Here is a 10,601-nt window from a genome sequence, read left to right on the forward strand (position 1 = left end):
CTTCCAAAAAATACTACAAGTAGGTAAACAAGTAATAATAATAATGATATCATCATCATCATCATCTTATTTACCCTTTGTCTTCTTTTTATTCTTGTTTTTACTTTTTTTTTACCTCATTCATTTTGTTCTGCTTCATCTATTTCTCAGACAATACAAACAAACCACAAAATACACAAACACACAAACACACAAACACACGTAGTAATGGCTGCAATTCATCAACTGAGCTGAAGGTGAGTCATCCAGGTACAATTACCCATAAGAGACCAGTCACGGCAAGTTGACAAATGTAAATGAGGACCAGTGAGTGTGTTTATTTTCCTCCTGTGAGGTCTTACATCAAACACAGATCAATCACATCATCAGATCCATCATTCTAATGAACCCGCAACAGGATGTGTTGAATGAATGATGCTAAAATATTTACAGATCACTTAAATGATATTTCATGATGAATCTGGTGAGTTTTACTGTTTATTTGTGTACTAATTTCATTGCACACACAATGAAGATAAAGGCTATTCTATTCTATTCTATTCTATTCTATTCTATTCTATTCTATTCTATTCTATTCCATTCCATTCCATTCTAGACTGTGTGTCCTCTATAAAGCCTGTCTGCTCTCACAGTGTTCACAACACTAGACATTGTATTCACAAATCCAGTCTGGAATTTGGCAATAAAACATCTTGTTATTAGACTTTTAATTAGCGCTGGTTGTTTTATGGCTATTATCTCCAAGAGGCATTTCATTTTTTGCCAGCAAAAGTGTCTGATTATATCATTATTATTTGTGCTATACTGTGTATTATTATACTGTAAATAGAATTAGAAATATTTAGATCCTTTACTTGACTAAAGGACCAAATGCACAGACTGCATTCTGAAGTCTTACTAACTGATAAATACCTGCAACTATTATTTGAGTGACTTTTCAGTTATTTTATTCTCATTTAAGCTTTCCTAAGCAACCAGTATCACCAGTTATTAGAATAACATCTGTATTTCACATTTTTCAGTGACAATGAAATACTTTGTTATATTTTATTTCCTCATTTCCTGTAAATCTTCATAAAAACTCAGATTAAAAGGATTCAAAATTCAAATGTCATTATATTAGAGTATATAAATCTGAAGTAAAAGTGACTTTTACGCTAAATATATCATTATCTGAACATAAAAACAAGTGTCCACATACACTGTATTTATCCAGTGTGTTTATCAGACTACATTGGTTTTATTGGTGAATCAGTGTTACAGAAGATGACGGTGTTTCCATGTTCATTACAGAACCTCTGAATATGCAAATGGATCATATCTGATCATAAACGTCATTTTACCTGAATTATTCGAATGTACCGATAGGATTAATGCTTCAGAAGTTACTGAATATTTCAGATCTGTAGGTGTTTTAAGTCACTGGCAGATGGTTAGGTCTTAAAGAGTTCAATAAATCATAATATTGTTGAGATATGAAAAGTTGAATACATTTAGACCTCACTATAATTCATTAAACAAACATGATGTAACCTTATACTTGCAACGGCTAATCTCTCAACACAGCTCAGACTCTGATGTGAATAATGAAAGTGCTTTTCATTTAACCCATAAATACCCAAACATCCACCATCTACCAAAATCATCTACTGATATAAACTGTTTAATCCCCGTTGATCCACCAATACGTGTAAATAATTGGTGTAAAATGCAGCTTGTCATCTTTTCATGGTCATCAGATATGACCCATTTGGACGTTCAGAGGCTCAAGTAGTGAACGTGGAAACACTGTCATCTTCTACAACACTGATTCACCAGTAAAACCTATGGGATTTGGATGGAGACACTGGGTTTATGTTCAGTTAATGACAAGTTTTACAGAAAAAGTCACTATTTTTTCAGTTTTCTTTATTTTTGATAAAATAACCTTTGAATTTACCAACATCTACATCTTCAGTGAATTAAATATAGGAAAATATATGATTTACACTGAAAAAACTCAAACTAAAGAGGATAATATTACAATAAATGGTGATAAATCACTTAAGAAAGGTAAAATATGGAGAAGAAATTACTTGGAAATTGACACGAATGTCACACTGGATCCTTATGAGTTAAGGTTTATTATGATCTATTCATTAAACATTTAGAGACATTTCTTCACACAATGCAGTTTTAAGTCAGTTCATTGCTTCTTTTGACCAGTGCAGTGCCTTCACCAACAGAACATTCTCTAAACACCTCTGGTGAATGGATCCAGTGGAGCAGAGGGGTTCTTCTTTATTCCTCTAATATTTATTGCTCCAGGCCTGCAGCCACATCCAGCACCAATAAGCCCAGCAGATGAGAGTGTGTATCCTCCACAGGGGATGAACAGACCACAACACTACAGGCCTGAATGTGTAAATATGTCCAGGTTAAGTACTCCTACTTTTTATATGCACCAGATTAACCTCAAATCAATGTATGGACATTAATTTCCCATCTTGTGTTTGTGCTCCACTGGCTGCAGAATGCTATTATAATGATTTCTGATCTAATGGTGGATGTCATGACCTTGTTTTGTTGTCATTAGACACACACGACCGACTTTTACTTCACAACAAAATGGACCGACCCATTGGTTTCAGCAGATCTCATACTCAAACACTGACACAGAACCACATCAGCTACTGTAGCTTGCTCCTATTTTCAGCCCCATTAAGTCTAATCAGCACTGACGACATATAATTTGGAAGTCATCACAGGGGCAGCCGCCAAGGCCTTACAATTGTGAGTCAGACGGCAGGAATGTGGGATTGAATCCAGCAGCTCCATAATTCGGCTGAATCAGCTGGTTCATTTACTCAGGCTGTGAGTTCACCTAGAATAAATGCTCCTTCATCACCACCGGAGGGCAGCAGCAATTATATGATGTTTTAGTTGGATATGATCCACCCATGAGGGAATCAAAAACATTAATAATAATATATTTTAAAAGCAACTTAATGCAAAAATGATTGATTGATTTAGGGGAATAAAGCTTCCTGCAATGAATATGTACAAGAGCAGGCAAAAGGGTGAAATATAATATATATTTTATGCAGTTATTTCATCAAACTTCCTCTCCAACAGGACTTAGGGCAGGGGTGTCAAACCCATTTTAGTTCAGGGGCCATATTCAGCTAAATTTGATCTGAAGTGGGGTGAACCAGAAAAATAATAACATAATAAACTATAAATAATGACAACTCCAAATTTTTTTGTCTTTGTTTTAATGTAAAAAAAACAAAAACATTAAATTATGAAAATACTTACTTTTATAAACTATCCAAAAAAAAAAAAATACCCTGAAAAAACTGAAATTTAAATTAAAAAATGTAAAAAGATTTAGTGCAATTTTAACAATATTATTTCTCAACTTTTCATTTGTCCATGTGCATTATGGATCAGATCTACAAAGACACTAAACACTGAGGAACAGGAAGAAAAATTGTTAAAATTGGGCTGAATTTTCTACAGACATTTCAGGTTGTTCATATTTGTTCAGGTTATTCACATTGTGTTGTAACAGGACAGTTTGTAAATGGAAATATTTTCATAATGTAATGTTAGTTTTTGCACTAAAACAAAGAAAAAAATTAAGTTGTTAATTCTAGATTTTTTTTTTTTTTTTTGCTTAATTCAAGATTTTTTTTTTTTTTTACTTAATTGAAGATTTTTGTTGGCTTAATTCAACATTTTTTTTTTTACTTAAGTGAAGATTGTTTTGGCTTAATTCAAGATTTTTTGCTAAATTTGAGAATTTTTTGGCTTAATTGAAGAATTTTTTTTGCTAAATTTGAGATTTTTTGGCCTTAATTGAAGATTTTTTTACTTAATTGAAGATTTTTTTTTTTTTTTTTTTTTGCTTAATTCAAGATTTTTTCCTTAATTCAAGCTATTTTTTTTTTTTTTTTTTTGCTTAATTCACTTCAAGACTATGGAATTTTTGCACTTGGCAAAAACATCCCGGGGGTCGAACTGGACCCTTTGGCGGGCTGTATTTGGTCCCCGGGCCGCATGTTTGACACCCCTGACTTAGGGCCTCATTTCGGGCATTAACTTGGGGCAGTGGAGGCACTTGTTGACATCAACTATGAGACCCTTAGCTTTGTGTGCAGCATTGGGAAACAGTTGGCTTAGCTTTGTCCAAACGTGAAAACCCTACCAAACAGAAAAGCCTTAAAGCTCACATATTAGCACGTTATATAACAGTGTAAAAGCCACAAAGGCAAGTTGTGGTTTCATATGGAGTAATGTGGCTGATCCTGGACACGGATTTAACAAATACAGACTTTTTAGTGAGCATGCAGGTTTATTTTGGACAAAAAAACAAAACAATAAAAACTGGCTGATATATAATTTGGGACCGGTTTTGTAGTCATAACCTGCTTAACCTGTCACAACACAAAAGAGCTCATATAAACACATACAACTGCATTGACGACATACAGTCCAACCTGGTACTAACATGCATTTGTCATGACGTGTCCGTTCACACCAGCCAGTGGAATGTGTCTCTGTAAATACACACACTCGTCTCACAGCCTGAAGATGGATCTGCTCTGTGATTTTTGTGCTTTCTCAGAATAAAGATAACGCAGTGAGATGTTTGGTTGTGGCTTCAAAATGGGGCTTTTAAGTCACAATATGAGGCCATTTTACCCATAAAGACCCAAACATCCACCATTAACCAAACTAATCTACTGATGTACAGTGTTTAATACCTGTTGATCCACTAATCTGATCAATACATGTAAATAATTGGTGTAAAATACAGTTTGTCATCTTTTCATGGTGATCAGATATGACCCAATGGACGTTCAGAGGCTCTGTAGTTACCGTGGAAACACTGTCATCTTCTACAACATTGATTCATCAGTAAAACCCATGGAGTTGGATCAATGACAGTGGATGGAGACATTTGGTTTGTGTTCAGTTAATGATGTATTTTGTTGGAAAAGTCACTTTTTCTCCAGTTAATATAATATCCCTCAACTTTACTCTAAGCATTTAAGAACATCTACATGGTCAGTGAATTAAATATTTGAAAAAATAGGATTCACACCAAAAAAAATAAATAAGTACAGAAAATACAGAGGATAATATTATAATAAATGGTGATAAATCACTTAAGAAAGGTTAAATAGAGAGAGAAATTCATTTGGGAACTGCCACAAAAGTAACACTGGGTATTTATGGGTTAAGGATGGCTGTTGTCAAGCAAAGATGATTTGGTGCAAATATTGTTTTATATTAATTTGTTTAGTGGCCTGTGATTAAGTAAAGGTTATCATATAATCTACCTGTCAAACTTAATACTGTATTCAAGTTTATTTTCATTACACCTTTATTGTGCAATTCAACCGCTGTAGGAGCCACTAAACCTACAGGCTTTTATTTTAAAGTTGAACAGAATACATTTGTGATCTTTTCATTTCATTCTCTGTGTACCTCAAAGACTAGTGGAATAGTAGACACTGCATCGGATAATACTGTGAAAAAAGCCTATATAAATATGATAACTTTCCATTTGTGCTTACTGGCTATACATTTTAGTGATGATTGAATCTTTAAGTAGTAAAAAATTTCAATGATATTATGCAAAGGAAGAAAAAAATAGCAAATTATTGTAGAAAGGCAGACAGAATGGTCTCCATTTGTATTAAAATAGCAAAACACTAAGCTGATTTCCTGATATTATTCTAATTATTGACATAGAAACAATGGTATTTCAAGGCATTACACAATCTTGAGCTAAAGAAAGAAAAGGAAAACATTTTTTGCTACCATATGAATCTGTTTTTATACAATGCTTTCTCTGAGGTTTGTGTTGACAATATCGTGAGGGAGTAGGAGTGCTTCAAGATTACACGACACATGTTTATTTTAGCCACAGACAGGTGTTTACCATAGTTCAAGCCTTGACTTGTCTGCCTTTCAACCACATGCATGACTGTTATGATGGAGGCTCTTCCATGTAGACCCGCGATTATCTGCCTTATTCCACTGTTGAAATGAGGGAGAATAACAGTTTGTGTGGCTGTTTCATTGAAGTGCATGAACAAACATGTATATCTAATATTTTTAAAGGTTAAGTATGTACAGGGCTCCCACTCTTTCTTTTCCAGGACATTTTCAGCCGCTACAGAGACAAGTTATCACATCATACACTAATCCTTTCCCCTGTCCCCCTCATTCTTTGGAAGTGTTCATTTCTACAGTTGTAACTTGCTTTTACCTATGTTGTTTCTATGTTTATTACTCAGACATTTGATGTGCAGTCTATGGCTATAATTTATCTATGAAAAATAATTATGACAAATGTTTCTTCTTTGTTTCTACTTTCTCTTCTGCACTTCTTCTAAAAATATTTGTATATTTTCAATAAATCATTTAAAAACAATTTCCTTTGTTTCATCTCAGTTTAGGCACACAAGGTCACGAGGCAGGGGGAGGATAAATAATTTTCCATGATAACTGTTTCCAGGACATTTGACCTTTTTTCTCATTTTCCATATGTTTTCCATGACTGGAAAATTGGTCAATCATTTTCCAGGTTTTCCAGGACGCATGGGAACCCTGATGTACAATTTGTGCATGTCTACATGCCTATTTGAACTTGGCGTTGCAGCCTGTGTTGAGCAGGGTGCCATTTGTTTGTTGACATAATACTTCCATTTCTTAGCCAAGTAGAGGTTTGTGTTGTTGACTGTTTCTGCCACTGAACAGGGTAGGAGAGACGCTTTAAAGAACTCAGAAGGACTGAAAACACAAGCGAAAATCAACCTGGTTAGGATTCCTTGTTTCATCTTTACTAGGCAGCGACTGGAAGCATTTCTTTGCATGATGATACATGCACCTGTAAGAAACGCCTTCGTCTCCTTCAGCAAAACGTGCATTTCTTTATCTCTTTAGACATTCTGATAAGACTCTGAATTCAGCTCACGATTAGCAAAGAAACCAGACAAATGTTGCCTCATGTTACAAAAAGTGCTTTCTTTTGTTCCTCCACACTGAAGGCAAGTGTTACACCATCCTGTTTAAGGTGTGACAATGTCAGTATGTTAGATTTAATAATGACGCACGAAACATGTAATATCTACAGGCACAGTTACAACCTCAAATTAGAAATAATTAAGTAAGATGAATGTAAACTCAAAAAGAATGCAACAATAGTAATACAGCATATTTCATGTTTTTTCGGATTAACTTCATTTCATTTGTAAATATACATCGGCTAAAATTTGCTTAGAGGTCTTATTTCTGTCTTTGTGCATAAGAAATCAATCTAAGTGAATCCCCAAAGGAACTTTGTGTTGGTAAATGCAAGTTATGCAAATTGACAGGATTTCAGTTCTGTTGCAACATGTTGATGGTCATATGAACTATGTTTTCAGCTCAAAAATGTCCAATTTCATCACAATTAATGCTATATTTTCATGTCACAAATGGCCAAGTTATATTTGAACTGAATTTACCTGAAAAACAAATGTTCTATTCTTTTAGATTCCCCAATTTTTCTTACAAGATTATATACTATTTATCACATTTTATTTTTACAGGTTGCAATATGGAGTATGGTGCTGATCCATCCTGCTTATCTTATGTGAATACATACATTAAGAATGTAACACGTCACTTTTTAAATCAACAGTTTTCTAATAATAAGCATTTTTATAAAGAATAACAATTCTATATTGTTATTTACTCTTTAGTATGATGATAAACTATACAATAAATAATTCTGATCCTAGTTTTTGCACAGGAATCATTTGTGAAAACAGTGACATGGCTGCCGAGCATCAGTATGATGGGATCTGTAACAACCATGTCACATCCGTCCACTGCCACATTTTGTGTTTTTGTTAAACTGTTATTGTTTTAGATCCACAGTACTAACATTTATGAATAAGAGGAGAATTAGCAATAATAAGTATATAAGTTTATTCCTAATAAAATACTGGTACTGACCAGATCATCATGGGTAATGTCATGTCCGTCCACCAGCAAAAGTTTTCACATACACATGCTATTCAAAATCTAATATTTCTGAAAATAGAGCTTCCACTGTCAAATAATATCAGTAGTCTGTGCACAAATGTATTAGCATTATTTCAACACAGTTCTATGCATTTCTTACAAGTTTTTTTTTTTTTTTTTTAACAAAAATGGCCACTCATTTGACCCCCTAAATAAATTTTAGCCAACATCCAATCCTCATGATTAGGCCCATAACACATTCAAGAAATAGATGGAACAGCATATATTCAGGGCTGACAAATGAGCTAAAAATAATGAAATAACAATGAAAGTTATAACAGGTGGTGTCAACAGATGGTTGTACGCATGATTTGGTACAAAAGTAGAATCTAAAAGAGAAAGCATGGACTGAAGTTGAGGATTTAGGATTATAATTATGAGATATTCAACCCTTTATCGGGCAAGTGACTACTTTTGGTCATTTAAAGCTGTGGTGTTGTTTAAAGCTGTGGCGCCACGTATCTGGAATGATCTCCCTCTTTGCCTACGGTTCATGGACTCTGCCGAGACTTTTTAAAAATATCTAAAGACACTCTTATTCAAGCAGGCGCTTCATTCCTAACTGACTCAGAGCTGCTACAACCGATTGCACTTTATGTATTTATTGCATTTTAATTTAATTTTAATTGTATTTTATTTGTATTTTGCACTGTAATGCTCTTTGTGACTTTCTGCCTGTGAAAAGTGCTCTATAATTAAAATTTACTAATTTACTTATTTCCGTAAACACTAAATATGGGGCCAGTCCTGTGCCTCAGTGAGGTCCAGAAGCATATTGGTTTTTATAACACTATCATTCAGACAGATTTTATAGAAATGTTGAAGTTGTAAACAGTGCATATGAGTGAGTTCTGCCAGTTTATGACCTTATAACAGTTATTTTATTGCATGTGTTTACTTTTTAGCAAATGGTGCACGGATGTTTCATGGCAAGAGGAGGGAGATGACAATGTCCAGTAACACACTAAGGCTGAAATTTTGAATTCCAGAGTATTTCAATGACTGTCCAATAAAGGGTTAAAGACATTGTTCCTCTAAAATAGACTGTAAGGGATTTGGATATTTCACTGTCCATGGAGCATAATATAATGACCTGATCACTGATCCTGCAAAAGGCAACACATCATGTACAATCATTCATCTATAGCTGATGGAAACACATGGGTTCAGGATTAAAAAACTACAACAGCTGAACAGAAGCCTTATGTTAACTGTGTCCAGAGGTGTTATTGACTAAGATGTCTGGGATACTCTGGGTGATTTTTTGGAGGAAATGGACCCTGTGTGCTTTTGACCAATAGGACCATCAGGCTGCTACCAGAATCCAGGGTCCGTCATGGTCTGGGGTTCAGTCCGTGTCGCTGGCAAAGCGCTTTTACAGTTCTGTGATGCAACATTAAAGCTAAAATATACTTTAACATTTTGGAGCAACACATGCTGTCTTTAAGATGATGGTTTTTCTAGACACATACTTGCATATTTCAACAAGATAATACAAAACTTTATTTTAGTAGTATATGTATATTTAATACTTTGTCTTGTTGCTTCTGTGCATTGCTTATATTTTTTTGCATTTTGTGTGATATTTTATACAGTCCCTTTTTGTGCTAATTGTTTTTGCTACTAAACAGAACAGAGCTGCCAAACGAATTTTCATTGTTCCTGTGACAGTGGCAATAAAGATCTATTCGATTCAATTTGATTCGATTCCAAAAACCATATTCTGCACACATTATAGGGGTGTCAAACTCATTTTAGTTCAGGGCCACATACAGCCCAAAATAATCTTAAGTGGGCCAGACCAGTAAAATACAATAAATAATAAGATAACAACCTACAAATGACATCAACTCCAAAGTTTTCTCTATGTTTTAGAAAGAAAAAATTCAAATTACACAATGTTTACATCTAGAAACTATACTTGAACATAACATGAACAAATATGAACAATCTGAAAATTCTTAAGAAAATTAAGTGCAATTTCAACGATATTATGCCTCAGTCTATGATTTACATATGTGCATTATAACTTACAGATCACACAAAGGCATAAAACAACATAGGACATTTCATGTTGTTCATATTTGTTCAGATTAGGCACATTTTTGTGCATTAATAGTTAGTAAATGTAAAAATCTTCATGTAATTTTACTTTTTTACACTAAAACACAGTATGGTCGTGCAGTAGTTAGCACTGTCACCTCACAGCAAAATGGCCCTGAGATCGACTCCAACACTAGAAACTTTTCTGTGTGTGTAGGTAGGTAGGTTAATCGGTTAATTGAAATTGCCCATAAGTGTGAATGTGTGACTCAGTGGTTGTTTGTCTCTATATGTCTAGGATGTTATTCAAAATGAGAATCAGTTCAACTAACTGACCTTGTTAAATAAAGGTAAAATAAAACAAGATCCAGTTGAGATCCAGTTGGGCTGTATGTGGTCCCTGATGTAACATGATTTTGAAACCTATGATTATTAATTTCTTCGGTGTAATTTTTTGCATCTAAGACCAGACTGGACCCTTTGGAGGGCCAGTT

The sequence above is a fragment of the Sphaeramia orbicularis genome, chromosome 11, assembly GCF_902148855.1.
Source record: "Sphaeramia orbicularis chromosome 11, fSphaOr1.1, whole genome shotgun sequence".
Taxonomy (NCBI): Eukaryota; Metazoa; Chordata; class Actinopteri; order Kurtiformes; family Apogonidae; genus Sphaeramia; species Sphaeramia orbicularis.